The sequence below is a fragment of the Tasmannia lanceolata genome, unplaced genomic scaffold (assembly GCF_043159265.1).
Source record: "Tasmannia lanceolata isolate RefF3 unplaced genomic scaffold, GAP_Taslan_0.1 ptg000003l, whole genome shotgun sequence".
In the NCBI taxonomy this organism is placed as follows: domain Eukaryota; kingdom Viridiplantae; phylum Streptophyta; class Magnoliopsida; order Canellales; family Winteraceae; genus Tasmannia; species Tasmannia lanceolata.
The window spans coordinates 46,806,063-46,822,708 of NW_027518680.1; the positions used below are offsets into that span (position 1 = coordinate 46,806,063).

Genomic DNA, 16,646 nt, shown 5'->3' on the forward strand with positions numbered 1-16,646 from the left:
TCGAAGAAGAACAAGGGTGAAACCCAAAGCCGACGATCTCCTTCACCAGGTAAGTCCTTCCTTCTCTGTTCTTTTTTTTCCATTTTTTAATGGTAAAAGAGGAAGAATCGAATCGGGTTTTTGGGTATGAATTCGTTTTTGGCTTTCTTGCTCTTGGTGAAGGAGATCGTCGGCTTTGGGTGAAGGAGATCTTGGTGAAGCAGAAACCCAAAATGCTTATTTCCAGTGTAAATGAGGGGATCTCAGCAACAAACCCAAAAACGAAAAAAAACCCAAAACTAGGGCATCTCAGCAAGAAACCCAAATATATAAACCTCTTCTCTGTTCTTTTTTTTTCCATTTTTTTATGCTAAAAGAGGAAGAATCGGGTTTTTGGGTTTTTTTCGTTTTTGGCTGAGGGGATCTCAGCAACAAACCCAAAAACGAAAAAAACCCAAAACTAGGGCATCTCAGCAAAAAACCCAAATATATAAACCTCTTCTCTGTTCTTATTTTTTTTTTCCATTTTTTTATGCTAAAAGAGGAAGAATCGGGTTTTTGGGTTTTTTTCGTTTTTGGCTTTCTTGCTCTTGGGTTTCCACCTCCTTCCCCAGGTAAGGGTGAAACTCAAACAGAGGGAAGAACAAAAGCAGAAACCCAAACACTAGGAAGACAAAAATGAGGAAACGCATCTCGCTTCCTCGTCTTAGATTCTCGGGTTAGCACCTTCTCTCTTTTTATTTACGTTTCCCTTTTTCCCCTCAAAATGCAGGGATTAGGGGTAGCGTTTCTCTATTACGGTAGTTAAATCTGTGGAGGAACAGAGAAGGAAGAAGAGCTTATTTACTCAACATAGTCTGAACTGGTAAGAGTTTATTAATATTTTTTTGATTTTATTTCCAGTGTTGAAGGGATTTAAATGCTTATTTCCAGTATGAATTAGGGTTTCTATCGATCTTTAGGTTGTTATAATTTTCTCTTTAGCTTTTACGGCTTTGTGTACATAAATGGAGCAAAGGGCATCAGAAGGAAAAGGTCAATAATGTGGGAATCTTTTCTCCCTCCCCTTTTCTATTTCTCCTGTAGTATATTTTTTGTCGTGTAGAATTGTATGGGCTTTTGTATTGCAGGATTTTTTGTGAACATCATTTAATTGATTTTCTGTGACATTTGAAGTGGAAATATGGGATATGTTCTGATTGTGTGCAGATAGTTAAGATTAATCGATGGCGTCGTCTACTGAGAGTGATGGTAGTTCAACTGTGGTGAATTGTGAGTGTCAAAAGAAAGCATGTATCAGAATAACTAAGTCAGATAAGAATGGAAATCGAGGACGGCCCTACTACACATGTGGATTTGTTGTAAGTAAAAATTCATACGTGTGATTTAATTTGTTGATCAAATTTCAAATTCCTAAAGGTCATGCAACACACAGGAACTTGGCATCAAGAAGTGTGAGTATTTCCGTTGGTGTCAAAATGATGTTGACGACAACGAATTTCGTTTGAGGAGGGACAACATGATTGCAAATCAACGTCTGCAAAGGTTGGAGAGCGAGGTTGCCGAATTGAAGGTGTTGGTGCAACAGGGACGTGAAGCCATTAAAGTGTTGGAAAGGTTGGATAATGAGGTTGCTGAATTGAAGGTGTTGGTGCAACAGGGACGTGAAGCCGTTAAAGTGGTCGAGAATGAAACTGGGTGGATTAAAGTTATGGGTGTTGTGGTTTTTTTCCTTGTTTTTTTTTTTAAATGTAGCACTAAGTGAGGTGGGAAGAATGAAAGAGTCTCAATCATATTGTAACAGACATCATCTCTTGTAATGCTTTGCTTGTATAGTTGTAAGCTTCATATGCTTTCGCCATGGTTGCACTTGTAAATTGACTGATAAGTCGACTCTACAAACAGGACTGGTGTTCAATCTCAAACGAACAGGAGGACTGGTGTTCAAGCAGGATATGTTTGTCATTTTTGCAGAAGATAAGAGTATTTTTGTCTTAAGAAAGGTAATCTTGAAAAGATGGCAGTAATTTTTCCTTTAGGTTTGTATTTTCTATAAAAATGTCCATGGACCACCCTAAATTGTGGGCTATATATCTCATGTACTACATTGGAAGAAATGGATTTGGATTCATGTGAATTAATTAACCAAAATGATGAGCATAAACAAACAAATGTGGCAAAGGCAATTTTCTTCTTTTGCAAGCGAGTTATCAACGTTCTGACAAAATGTTAGATACAAGAAGACAAGCTTAATTCACAGGGTTCCAAACATGCACGAGGCATATATCCTTTTGCAATTAGGAGGTTTCTAAAGAGAACCCAACTCAAAGCACATGTTCTGTTCTTTATTTTTTCTTTACTTTTATTCACGAGAGATACGTTGTATGCTTTCTTTCAATCGATAGGTAGGAGCCCCCTAGGAACATGAGAGAAAGCCCTAGCAAAAACCCACAATCCTTTCCTTGCATGCCTCACCTTGTTCTTCAGGTCAGTAATGCTCTTCCATTTCTCTCTTTTCCTTCAATATCCAATGTTCATATAAACCGAAAAATATATATCAAAAGAAGATCCAAAATGATAATAGTCTTCATCATCTTGTATTGGTTCATGCATATTTTATTGGGTTTGTTGAAATAAATAACAAGACCAAATAGAGAAAATAGAAATCTGATTCAATGAAATTTAATCAATAGATGGAACCGTCTTAGCTCCTCCCAAGCTATCTGCCTGGCCTAAATCCAATCTGTTCCAATGGATAAATTTCAAACGGGTTCATGACTTTACCATTCAAGGAACTGGTATTGTAGATGGACAAGCCAAACAATCAAATTGTGTGACCAAATCATGTATACTTCAAAGACATTCATCAAACTTCCTTTGTTCAACCCAAAAAAAAAAAAAAAAAAAAAACTGCATTTTTCAGTAGGGCTCAAGAGCAATCACCTACTGAAAATTTTGGAGAAGGTCAGTAATAAATGCACTGTTAATGGTTTCTGTTGGTACCATAGAATTACAAACAGTAGATCTGAAGCTTCAAATATTATAAATAGAAGGCTGTACTGGGCCTTGTCATAAGCAGCTATATTTTGGGGTTCACATTGAGGACTAAAAAGGCGGACAAGCAGAGCTGTCGTCGAGCTCATGGATACCGCTCCACAAGCAGCCCACCGAAGACTCCGTGGAACTGTTATTCTGGGACCTGTATAAGTATGTAAACCATATGCTTGATGAGCATTTAAAAAAGTAATGAGTTATTTACCGTAATGGTCATTTAACCATAACGAACAAGTAAGAAAGGTCAGGGAGTTATTTTGTCAAATTGTTGAGGGGATGTTACTAATATGGGATTTGCTAGGCAATTTTGCGGCTGGCTTTTACACTTGGGAGCCACATCTGTGGAATTTCTGGCAGATTTTGTCTTATTCATTTAATCCATCAGAGGTGGCTGTTCTCACATGCAAAAGCCAGCCGCAAAATTGCCTAGCAAGTCCCTACTTAATATAGTGCATAAAGTTCCAAAGCAAGGGTATACAAGCTATTCAGAGACATATCAGGGGTATTTCTAAATCTTTGCACTATACAAACTGTCTATAACTGCCTTCCTCTGTTCATACAAACCACCAACTCAAACTCCAAGAGCTCATTTTAGAAAAAAAATCACAGATAAGAAAAGTTTGCAGGGATGAAGAAAAAGAAGAATATCTCTATACTCTTGCTTTTGGTTTTGTCCATTGTAATTTCTATTGCCTATCTTTCGATTTCAGTGGATGCAAGGAAGAGCCAAGGAAAGAGTAGCAGAGCTCACAAACATCAGAATATTCATCTTAACATGTTTGAGTTAGATTGGCATTGCTGTATTATTTTGAAAACCATTGTTCCATTCAGTGCTTTCGCATTCAAATTTCTTCCAGACCCAGGTTTTATTTTAACCAAGTAGTCTTCCTTGAGTAAATTTTAAACAAATAAAAAAATCTACAGAGAGAGAGAGAGAGAGTTCACAACAATCAGGTCAGTTCGAAAACTTCACATGCCTAAAGAAAAAGGAAAATGGACCAAGGCCCATGTTTTTCTCTCTTTCTATGATGATTCCTACAATTAAAATAGCTAAATTCCACTCATTTCTGCAGAAAAAATCAAAATATTTACCAGATGTAAAACCTACTGTAAGGTTTTCCCCCTTTCTCATTCTAGTACTTGTTTTAAACCAAATGGGTACTTCGATTTTAGCTTTCTCTTGTAAAGAATCCCAGCTATTCTGTCAGTGAGGTTAAAAGAGTTAATGGAAAGTGTTTTGGTCTTTTAGAAAGTGGGTTTTGTATGTGGGTACTCCAAGTCTTTTGTGGATTTGATTAGAATTTTGAGCATACATAGAATAATGGGTGTATATCTTTTGTTGTTTGGTAGTTGCCTTGCAAAGGATCGCAGCTGTTCTGTCAGTGTGGTTATGTCAGCTAATGGAAAGTGTTTTGGTCTTTTAAAAAGTGGGTTTTGTATATGGAATAATGGGTGTGTATCATTTGTTGTTATGTTAGTTACCTTGTAAAGGATCCCAGCTGTTCTGTCACTGAGGTTATATCAGTTAATGGAAAGTGTCATGCTCTATTAAAAAGTGGGGTTTTGTATATGTGTATATCTCCAAAAGATAGTAGCCTCAACACGTAGAAAACATAGTTGTAGTACAGTAGTAAGTCCATTAATAGTTGGTAGTATTGTTGTAATGGTAATAATAGTAGTCAAAGACAGAACTCAAAACCTTTCTGAGTACAACTTCATGTTTTTTTCACCAACAGCAGCTGAAGAAAAATGTTGTTGGTTCCAAATAGCAGGTGAACAAAAAAATATCTGCACCAAAGCTTCAGTGGCCAATTTCCAACCTCTTCTACTGACCTGCATCAAATGCATGATTAAAATTCATCAGTGGTACACAAAAATCTATTAGAAGTGAAACAAGATATGGCACACGGATAAAAAAAGGATGGCCAATCATTTTGCATGAGTTTTAATTAAAATGAATAGAGGGATTATGATTGTAAACACTTACTTAGTGCACTCCAACGGTGGTCCTCCTCCTCGCCAACTCTAACCTCTTCCTATACAACCTTCGTTGTAGTCATCTATATGAGAAACATATTATAAACCTTCCAATTTGGAAAAAATTATTAGAAACACATTGAGATTTAAAAACATACCTCTTCCTCGGGTATGTTTTTGCACGTGGTCGCATAATGGCCTTTTTCTCTACATTTTTTACACGTCCTTTGCTGCTTGGGTTGAGATTGAGAGGCCTCCAATGGAGATTTAAACCTTGTAGCATTTTTTGGCCGACCCTTGGTTCTCACAACTTGCGGGTCGTGAATACGTATCTCGAGAGGATAGTTGGATTGTACTTGACTGCCACTGCTTTCCAAGACACTCTCCTTGTCTTTCTTTGCTTCTTCGCATTCCGTTACCCACACATTTAAGTCTTCTTCCATCTTCTTCAAAATGCTCTTCTTTCTCGGGTGTTCATCTAGTACTTTATGAACCCTTGATGTAATGCACCATCTCTCAAATGAAGTTACTTCGTCACTATCTCCTATGCTTGTAGATGCAAAACTATTCACTTGATATCTCGCCCCAATTGTCCACCTATTTAAGAGATATCGCTCAGGAATAGAACCTAAACGCCTCATATCCATTATGCGAAGTATGTGTTTACATAGAATCCCTGCGGTCTCAAACATCGCACACTCACATGTAGCATTAACACCTTCTGATACATTATATATAACCTTCTAACTCTTCCATTCCTCCTCATTACGCATTCTTACCTTGTATTCAGTGACGTTTCCATTCTCATTCTCCTTGTCCTCCCAACAATCAATACTCGCTACAAATTGAAGTTGGAACAAGTCAAAAAATTTCCTAGTATAACACTTTGCTGCATGTGCTTCCAATGTGCTCTTTGTCTTCAATACTGCATGTGATGATTTAGTCCTCCAATCCTCTTCAGCTTCCTTTTTCCGCCGAGCTACAAGTGCCTTTTCATATTGTACCACGAATTCTTCTAAAGTGGTACTTTGCTTAACAAATCCATCGAAGAAAGCATTAATGCTTTCGCTTCGTGCACTTGAAGTCATTCCAGCTGTAAATGTGTCTCTAAAATAAGCAGGAACCCAGTGCATTCGTAAATCCCACATCTTACATAACCAATGTCTGTCATCTAAATTATATTTCTCCACCAACGCTCCCCATTCCTTCTCACTGTCGGCTTTGTGTTTCCTATAAAACCAATGGTTGTATTCCTTATACAACTGACTAGTTGCATCTCGCATGTCTGGAACATGCTCAACTAGATGCCTACTAATGTGCCAAGAGCAAAAGTGATGGCGTGTATTTGGAAAAACATGCCTAATCGCGTTTCTCATCGCCCCATCCATATCAGTTATTATACACCCTGGAGCTTTGTCAAACATGCATTTTAACCACTGTCGAAACAACCAAGTGAATGTCTCCTCCGTCTCATCTGCTAAGAGGACACAACCAAAAAGTGTAGACTGTCTGTGGTGGTTTACGCCGCCGGTAAATGGTGCAAACGGCATCCTATACCTGTTCATCTTATAAGTGACATCAAAAACAATTACGTCGCTAAATGTTAGGTATGCCTCTCTGGCCCTTGAATCAGCCCAAAACATCGATCTCAGGTTTCCATCAACATCTATCTCCACGGCAAACTGAAAATTCGGATCTTCCGCTCATTTTTGTTGGAACTGATTAGCTACTATGGCAGCTTCTCGTCCCATGTTGTTAGCCCTATGTGCTCTCAAATGAGACGACACCTGATCTGGTGTGAGAGCACTAGATGAACCATCATTTGAAGCGTTAATTGCCCTTGCAATGCCAGAAGGACCAAACTCATCACTGTGCATTTTATCCATCAAGTTTTTAGATAAGGCTTTCTTATGTAATGTATTATGTGAATGATGCAATCGTGTCTTCAATGGAGATGTAAGATCATGGCAATGTTCTTCCACAAAAATTCTAACTTCCCACTTATCCTCTTTTGTCAAATTGATCTCCATCTTTGCCTCACAACCCTCTCTTGTTTCAAGACGCCGCTTCACATCCATCCCAATCTGTCTCTTATCATTAAGATTTCTCAATCCCTCTTTATCACATACATAACTCTTCCTTATAGGTTCACCTGTTTTGATCGACCTATTGGTCCTGCCTTTTCGAATTCCAAAACCTGTACTCAACGCATATGAGTTATAGAATGCATAGGCATCTTCACAATTATCAAAAAGCTGGCCTTCAAAAGGTTTGCTACCTAAAACACTCGCCGCATCATCCTTATTAGGCGTTTCTGAGGTACCAGTACCGCCCTCGTCATTATCAACCCAACCTAGCAGTTCCTCTTCATCACCCATCTCTAATCTATTTCCCTCATCAACACATAACCTATAGGCTTGCGACATTGTATCATCAGCCATAATTAATCTATTTTCATCAACATCCACAATAGATAGCCCAAACGGATCCATATACTATAAAGGAGGATAAAAAAACCTGAAGATGCAACTGATCGACCATACAAACCAAAGAAAACATCAGATCGAGATAAAATGTAACTTCAAAATTTAGAAATTTGTAAATTGATGAGATAAGTAAGTAAATAGAAACCGTAAAGATGTACACAAAACCGTAAAAGCTAAAGAGAAAATTATAACAACCTAAAGATCGATAGAAACCCTAATTCATACTGGAAATAAGCATTTAAATCCCTTCAACACTGGAAATAAAATCAAAAAAATATTAATAAACTCTTACCAGTTCAGACTATGTTGAGTAAATAAGCTCTTCTTCCTTCTCTGTTCCTCCACAGATTTAACTACCGTAATAGAGAAACGCTACCCCTAATCCCTGCATTTTGAGGGGAAAAAGGGAAACGTAAATAAAAAGAGAGAAGCTGCTAACCCGAGAATCTAAGGCGAGGAAGCGAGATGCGTTTCCTCATTTTTGTCTTCCTAGTGTTTGGGTTTCTGCTTTTGTTCTTCCCTCTGTTTGAGTTTCACCCTTACCTGGGGAAGGAGGTGGAAACCCAAGAGCAAGAAAGCCAAAAACGAAAAAAACCCAAAAACCTGATTCTTCCTCTTTTAGCATAAAAAAATGGAAAAAAAAAAAGAACAGAGAAGAGGTTTATATATTTGGGTTTCTTGCTGAGATGCCCTTGTTTTGGGTTTTTTTCGTTTTTGGGTTTGTTGCTGAGATCCCCTCAGCCAAAAACGAAAAAAACCCAAAAACCCGATTCTTCCTCTTTTAGCATAAAAAAATGGAAAAAAAAATAAGAACAGAGAAGAGGTTTATATATTTGGGTTTCTTGCTGAGATGCCCTAGTTTTGGGTTTTTTTCGTTTTTGGGTTTGTTGCTGAGATCCCCTCATTTACACTGGAAATAAGCATTTTGGGTTTCTGCTTCACCAAGATCTCCTTCACCCAAAGCCGACGATCTCCTTCACCAAGGGCAAGAAAGCCAAAAACGAATTCATACCCAAAAACCCGATTCGATTCTTCCTCTTTTACCATTAAAAAATGGAAAAAAAAAAGAACAGAGAAGGAAGGACTTACCTGGTGAAGGAGATCGTCGGCTTTGGGTTTCACCCTTGTTCTTCTTCGACGGTCTACCTCGAACTGTGAAGGAGATACGAGGAGATCAAAACATACAAAACCCGAGCCGGCTTCTATATTGTTTTGAGAACAATCGGGTTTTTAGAGGTTTCTCAGCCTGTGTAGGAGATGCAAGGAGATGAAGTTTGATCAAAACCAGAGAAACTCAATCAGAGAAGAGAAGATTCCTACAGATTTGGGTTTCTCCCTCAGATGCCCTAGTTTCGTTTTTGGGTTTGGGCGTGAGAAACCCTCACTGGTTTTCGTTTTTTAAATGTATGGCTTAGATGCGTTTTGATCTAAGGGCCGAGGTTAAGCCACATCTCAGACATCACTAATGTTTAGAGAATTCTCTACACATATGTGTAGGAACCGTTTTCTATATATATATAGGAATGTCATGAGGGTCCCACATGGTCATTCACTAATCCAATTAGGCTCTTAGGGTGTGTTGTAGTCTCTTTGGAAAATATTGTTTTTCACTAGTTTTAAGGGTTTAAAACAATGTGCCTTGACAAGAGAAAATGCAAGAGAGATAGGAATACAATCTACCCTTTCTGTCATTTTTTTGAACTCTTCTCTTGAGCTGGGATCTTCTATGGTTGAGCTTCCATGCTTGACATCTTCAAGTTGTGGTACAAGCTCCTTGGTCCTTTGCATTGGTTCTTGATCCTCCAGCTTTGGCCTTTATGATTTTCTTTGTATATTCAATGCTTCGAGATGATTGTTGAGCTTCTCCTTGGTAGATCCTCCAAGGTGTGGTTTGTCCAAGTATGCTCTAGCTCATTTGTCCATTGGTTAGTTCATCTTCAAACATAGGCCAACAGGGTGTGTGCTAGAATTATTTGACTTGTGTAGGACCTGTCTAAAACACAACACTCAAGGCAAATGATTAGTCCATAAGCGACTAATCAATTTGCGTTTGTTAATCATCAAAACAAGGTGATTGAATGAACCCATGGGGAAACCTTGAGCTTACAAGTTCTTGTTCCTCACACCCATCATTCTTGTATCTCTGATGATGTCTTGAAATGATGAGAAGAGGGTATATCTCTTCCATCTATTGGTTTATGTATGTGGAGTTTTATGTTTCCTATATATATATATATATATATATACATGAGCTTTTGGTTGCCATGGATGTGCATTCCCTTCTTGTTCATTATTTAGGTATCCATGTGGTTATTAGGTTGTACTTGCCTCAACTTTATAATCCTATGTCTAATAATCATCCATTCTAATTCAAATTGTACTTCTCATTTGAATGGAGAAAAAATTAGAATGATTAAGGTAATTTAAATCTTGGGTCTATGTGCCTTGAACTATTACAGTTAGACTAGATGCACATAGTCAGGGGGAGCTTTCACTTGCAAATGTATAACTATCTAGGGCAAAACAACTTAAACTCAAAAATTACTTTATAGTTCTAAGCATGTTCATACTCAGGAAGGGACTTGTCTGCCTTATGATAAGAAAACTCCTACAGAATGCAACTTCTGAACTTGAAAGGTTAAGTTATAGATCTGAGCATATCCATGTAAATACTTATCTGCTTTAAAAAGTTACAAATAAAGCCCAAGTATTCAAATCATTCTACCATGTCATGCCCTACAACATAGGTTTCACCTAGGGCCAATGACAAATTCATAGGGGGGGAGCCAAATGGTTATATCTTCATGTTTATATAGATCTTTGTGATGTGCTCACAAGGTCTATTACCCCTACTCCTATGCTTAACTTGCGAATCATTTGATCAAAATTTTTTTTTTAAATATATTTTTGGCTTATCATGCATTGCATTTTTATTTTCTCTTTGATAAGCCTTCTTAGAGCTTGAATGGTATATCATATACAAGGCACATAGCTTAGACAAGCTATTATTCATCTTGACACCCCACTTGCACTTTCAAATGTAGATCCCTACCTTTTTGTTGTTGCCAAAAGGGGGAGAATTTTGAAAATTGATTAGGTAGTCCAATTGTGTATGCACCATATGTTTTACAGTCATTAATTATATTTGTGCATATAGTGAGGGGGAACTATGCTCTATTGTGTATATCCTCTATGTAAGCCCAATGGTTTTCACCTTGGCATTCCTATCTTATTTTGATGATTCCAATACACAAGTGATTTATGATCACTAATGTGTTTGATTGTCTAAGTTGTAGATCATAATTGCTTAAAGACATCATTGCTTGGATTAAGGCAAAAAAAGCTCGCATTTGACCACATTCGGAAGGCCAAAGATATCGAAGTCCAAGATAAATGAAGACTTGAAGAGTCCATTGAAGATCAAGTTATATTAGATTGTATTAAGATCCAATCCTAGTTTACGACTTTGAAAGGCATAATTAAGGAAATAAACACACACCCTAAATTTATATGTGATTGTCTTTGTGGTGTTCCAACACCTTGGAACCCTCATAGCAATCCCAACTTGGTGTTAAGTTGGATGCCCAAAAACATGAAGTGAAAATTTGCTCTTCATAGGCTTCTCGGAACTCCGAGAAATGGTCCAGTAGACTTTTTTTCATCTTCTGTTTGTATTCCCGGAACTCCGAGATTTTTTCTCAGAACTCCGAGAACACTATAACGGTCATATTTTGAGCCGTTGGGAATTTTGCTGGAATTACCACAATGCCATTGAACGGTCATATTTTGGTTTTTCTATATATATGGGCATTCTAAACTTCAAGATCATCAATCCTAACACTCCAAAACTTCATTTGAACATCCAAAGAGTGAATCAATCTTGATTATGCCTCTCATCCTCTAAAGCTTAGGATTTGGATCATAGGCTATATTTGTACATCTTCTACAAAGTTGTAAACCCTTGTGAGGGATTTTTGTTCTTTCTTTCTTATTCAAGAAATTGTATTCGGGCAAGTGTTCGGAGAAGCGTAGCCCACTCTCCGTGGTGAAGATTGCCACCAAGGTTAAAGGTAATCGGAATTTGTAATCGGCACCGATCTTCGCCGAAGTTAAGAAGATCACTTAGTGAAGCCATCAACGGGTTTGGTTGGTGGAGTGGAGTAGGCCTCACGTTTGGAGGACCGAACCACTTTAAATCTCGGGTGCAATCTCTCTTACTCTTGCTCTTTATTTTGCATTTCCACTTTAGATTTAACTTGTGCGCTTGAACTTTTTTGTTGATCGCTTAATCTTCATTTTAGGTTTGAGTTTTCAAAAGGATTAAAACTTATTAGAAACCTAATTAATTGTCACTCCTCATAAGTTGCCGTACTTGGGACCACCCTTGGAATTTCACTTGGTATCAAAGCAAAGGCTCTTAAAAGATTTTTTTTAATCTTTGGTAAATTTTTCTTTAAAAATTTCAAACAAGGGAAAGATCATAAGATCTTTGGCAACTTTCTAATTGTGAAATGGCGGATAGAAATGGAACCGGACTTCCGAAGGGCCATTCCACAACTAGACCTCCCTTCTTTAATGGGTCCAACTATGGACATTGGAAGACAAGGATGCGCATCTATCTCCTTTCGATAGATGTGGAACTTTGGCACATTGTTGAAAATGGATACATGTTGCCTTCCAAACCATTTGAAGAATGGAATGTCGTAGAAAAAAGGCATGCAAATTTAAATTACAAAGCTATAAATTCTTTGTTTTGCACCTTATCTACGGAGGAGTTTAATCGAGTTGCTCTTTTTTATTCCGCCAAGGTTATTTGGGATACACTTGCCGTTACCCATGAGGGAACATCTCAAGTTAAGGATTCCAAAATAAACTTGTTAAAGAGCAAATATGAAATGTTTAGAATGGATCAAAACGAAAGCATTTCCGAAATGTATACCCGTTTTTCTAAAATTTCTAATGAATTAGCAAATCTTGGTAAATCTTATCATACTGATGAGCTTGTGAGTAAGTTGCTTAGGTCTCTTCCTCCATATTGGGATCCAAAGGTAACCGCCATACAAGAATCAAAGAATCTCAAGACGCTAACCATGGAGGAGCTTGTAGGATCTCTCATCACCCATGAGATGCTCCTCACTAGCCGACAAGAGAAGAAGAAGCCGAAAGAGAAAGAGAAAGAGAGTCGATCTCTAGCTCTAAAAGCCTTCAAAGCAAACTCATCATCCTCTAGCGAGGCGGATAGCGATGAAGAAGAAGCTTTAAGGAAATTTAAAAGCTTATGGAGAAAGAAACATAAAAAGGATAAAACGAAGAAGAAAGAAGAAAGTGAAGTAGAAGGAGGAATAAGGTGCTATAATTGCAAGAAGGCCAGACACAAAAGACCGGATTGTCCACTTCTCAAGTCATCTTCCTCAAAATACAAGGGAAAGAAGGAATAGAAGAAACATAAAGCTCTTGCCACCGGATGGGATGCTACTAGCACCTCGGGAAAGAGTTCAACCGAAGGGGAAGAAAAGAAAGACGATCTTTGCTTCATGGCACTCACCCATGAAGACGGGGTAAACTCTAACCCTTCATGTTATTCATCTAGTAGTGATAGTGAAAAAATATCATATGATGAATTGTGCTCAACCTTGCACTCTCAAATTTCTAAAAATAAAGTTCAAAAGAAATCCATTTCAAAATTAGAAAATGAACTTAATTAAATAAATTTTCTTCCAAATCTCAAATACAACTTGAAAATTTTAAACTTGAGATTGAAACCCTTAAGGGTTGTTTGGATGAGAAATCTTGCCAAATTGCAAAACTCCAAGATGTGGCAAGCTCTTCCAAATCTTATGAAGATGAATTTAATGATTTTCTAAATCAAATAATCCATCTTCATAATGAAAATGAAAGGTTAAGATTATGTCTCCATGGATTCTTAAATGGTGACAAAATTATTGACATAATCTTAAAGAAGACTAGTCAAAGACCTAAACATGCATATGATAGGACTAGCGTATCTAACCCTCATGTTAGATGCCATTATTGTGGAATAAATGGTCATTACCAATTCCAATGTGCATCTAAGATTAGGGATTATGGTGGAACCAAGAAATCTTGGGTTCCCAAAGCCCACATATGATTTTCATCATATATGCTTAGATTAGGGGCTAATGCTTAAAATTGAATATCTTTTTCAAAGTTAATTAAATATCCCCTCTTATGTTGAATAAAAATTCTAAATAGGGGGAGTTCTAGGTTTGTCTTTTTCCTTGAAAAAGGGGGAGCATTAAATTGAATATTTCATCCCTTTGTTTCTCTTTTACCCCAATCTTTTTTATTGATGCCAAAGGGGGAGAGAATTTAGTATTAGGAAAAATATATGTGCTTTTTATTGGAAAATCTCTTGTGCTTGTCATCATAAAAAAGGGGGAGATTGTAAGCCCAATGGTTTTCACCTTGGCATTCCTATCTTATTTTGATGATTCCAATACACAAGTGATTTATGATCACTAATGTGTTTGATTGTCTAAGTTGTAGATCATAATTGCTTAAAGACATCATTGCTTGGATTAAGGCCAAAAAAGCTCGCATTTGACCACATTCGGAAGGCCAAAGACATCGAAGTCTAAGATAAATGAAGACTTGAAGAGTCCATTGAAGATCAAGTTATATTAGATTGTATTAAGATCCAATCCTAGTTTACAACTTTGAAAGGCATAATTAAGGAAATAAACACACACCCTAAATTTATATGTGATTGTCTTTGTGGTGTTCCAACACCTTGGAACCCTCATAGCAATCCCAACTTGGTGTTAAGTTGGAAGCCCAAAAACATGAAGTGAAAATTTGCTCTTCATAGGCTTCTCGGAACTCCGAGAGAAATTCTCGGAACTCCGAGAAATGGTCCAGTAGACTTTTTTTCATCTTCTGTTTGTATTCCCGGAACTCCGAGATTTTTTCTCAGAACTCCGAGAACACTATAACGGTCATATTTTGAGCCGTTGGGAATTTTGCTGGAATTACCACAATGCCATTGAACGGTCATATTTTGGTTTTTCTATATATATGGGCATTCTAAACTTCAAGATCATCAATCCTAACACTCCAAAACTTCATTTGAACATCCAAAGAGTGAATCAATCTTGATTATGCCTCTCATCCTCTAAAGCTTAGGATTTGAATCATAGGCTATATTTGTACATCTTCTACAAAGTTGTAAACCCTTGTGAGGGATTTTTGTTCTTTCTTTCTTATTCAAGAAATTGTATTCGGGCAAGTGTTCGGAGAAGCGTAGCTCACTCTCCGTGGTGAAGATTGCCACCAAGGTTAAAGGTAATCGGAATTTGTAATCGGCACCGATCTTCGCCGAAGTTAAGAAGATCACTTAGTGAAGCCATCAACGGGTTTGGTTGGTGGAGTGGAGTAGGCCTCACGTTTGGAGGACCGAACCACTTTAAATCTCGGGTGCAATCTCTCTTACTCTTGCTCTTTATTTTGCATTTCCACTTTAGATTTAACTTGTGCGCTTGAACTTTTTTGTTGATCTCTTAATCTTCATTTTAGGTTTGAGTTTTCAAAAGGATTAAAACTTGTTAGAAACCTAATTAATTGTCACTCCTCATAAGTTGTCGTACTTGGGACCACCCTTGGAATTTCACTCTATTATGTATATCATATCATTTGCTTGATATATCCTTCCTCCCTAATCAATTTGTTTGCCATCATAAAAAAAAGGGGCAGAATGTAAGTCCAAGGGTTCCCATGGGTTAATCATTCACCTTACCTTCTTGTTCTGATGCTAGCAAACTAAATTGATTAGCTTTTATGGACTAATGTGGTGCCTTGAGGTGTTGTGTCATATACAGGAATTTCATGTTATAATCGCCATTACACAACTCAATTCAACACATAGCTTGTGGATCAAGAAAGCAAGGAACAAAGATCTTGCACCTACATTAGAGTCATCACCATTTGGAGATGATCAAGTCAAGGAGCTCAACATGAAGATCCCACAAGTTCCCCAGCAAGTGTCAAGAAGGAGCTTGAAGTTGAACATGACATGCTGACACCTCATGTACCTCAACATGTGAAATTCCAAGGGTGGTCCCTAGTACGGCAACTTATGAGGAGGTAAAATTAGGTTGCTTACGAGTTTTAATCTTTTGAAAACTTCTAACTCAATTTTGAAGATTAAGAGATCAAGAATGACAATGAAGCATACAAGTTAAATCGTAAGTGCAAATGCAAATTAAGAGCATGAGATAAGAGAGAGTACACCCGAGATTTAAAGTGGTTCGTCCTCAAACACACAAGGCCTACTCCACTCCACCAACCAAACCCGTTGATGGCTTCACTATTTGATCTTCTTAACTTCGGCGAAGATCAATGCCGATTACAATTCCGAATGCCTTTAACCTTGGTGGCAATCTTCACCACGGAGAGTGGGCTCCGCTTCTCCGAACACTCGCCCAAATACAATCTTGATAAAGAAAGAAAGAACTAAAAATAATCCCTCACAAGGGTTTACAAATTGTAGAAGATGTACAAATTTGAGCCTAAAGATCCAAATCCTAATCTTAAAGGATGAGAGGCATAAACAAGCTTTGATCACTCTTAGGATGTTCAAATAGAGTTTTAGAGTGTTAGGATTTATAATTGGGAAGTTTGGAATACCCATATATATAGGAAAACCCAATATGACCGTTTGAGGGACATTGTCGTAAATCTGGTAAAATTCCCAACGGTCAAAATTCTTCCCGTTATAGTGGTCTCGGAGTTCCGAGAGAAATTCTCGGAGTTCTGAGAAATTCCTCGGAGTTCCGAGAATTTATCTCGGAGTTCCGGGAATGCAAACAGAAGATGGAAAAATTCTACTGGACCAAATCTCGGAGCTCCGAGGATTTCTCGGAGTTCCGAGCTCGGAGCTCCGAGAATTCTCTCGGAGTTCCGAGAAGCCTATCAGCAGCATATTTTCAATTATGTTTCTTGGGCTTCCAACTTTACACCAAGTTGGGATTGCTATGAGGGTTCCAAGGTGTTGGAACACCACAAGGACAATCGCTTAATCATTTAGGGTGTGTGAGATTAACTTAATTTAAGCATTTCAAAATCCTAAACTAAGATTGGATCTTATACAGATCTTCAATTTTTTTTTCAAGTCTT

At 37.7% G+C, this 16,646-nt stretch overlaps 1 long non-coding RNA gene and 1 pseudogene across 1 annotated transcript; both read right to left on the reverse strand.

Moving 5' to 3' along the window:
- Window positions 1–4,768: 4,768 nt before the first annotated feature.
- Window positions 4,769–5,258, reverse strand: LOC143862584 (uncharacterized). Its single transcript, XR_013240368.1, has 3 exons — window positions 5,169–5,258; window positions 5,021–5,093; window positions 4,769–4,866 (listed from the first exon to the last, which is right to left on the reverse strand). It is a non-coding gene; the product is annotated as an uncharacterized LOC143862584 (long non-coding RNA).
- Window positions 5,259–5,753: 495 nt separating this feature from the next.
- Window positions 5,754–6,560, reverse strand: LOC143869833 (protein FAR1-RELATED SEQUENCE 5 pseudogene; annotated as a pseudogene).
- Between the last annotated feature and the right edge of the window lie 10,086 nt (window positions 6,561–16,646).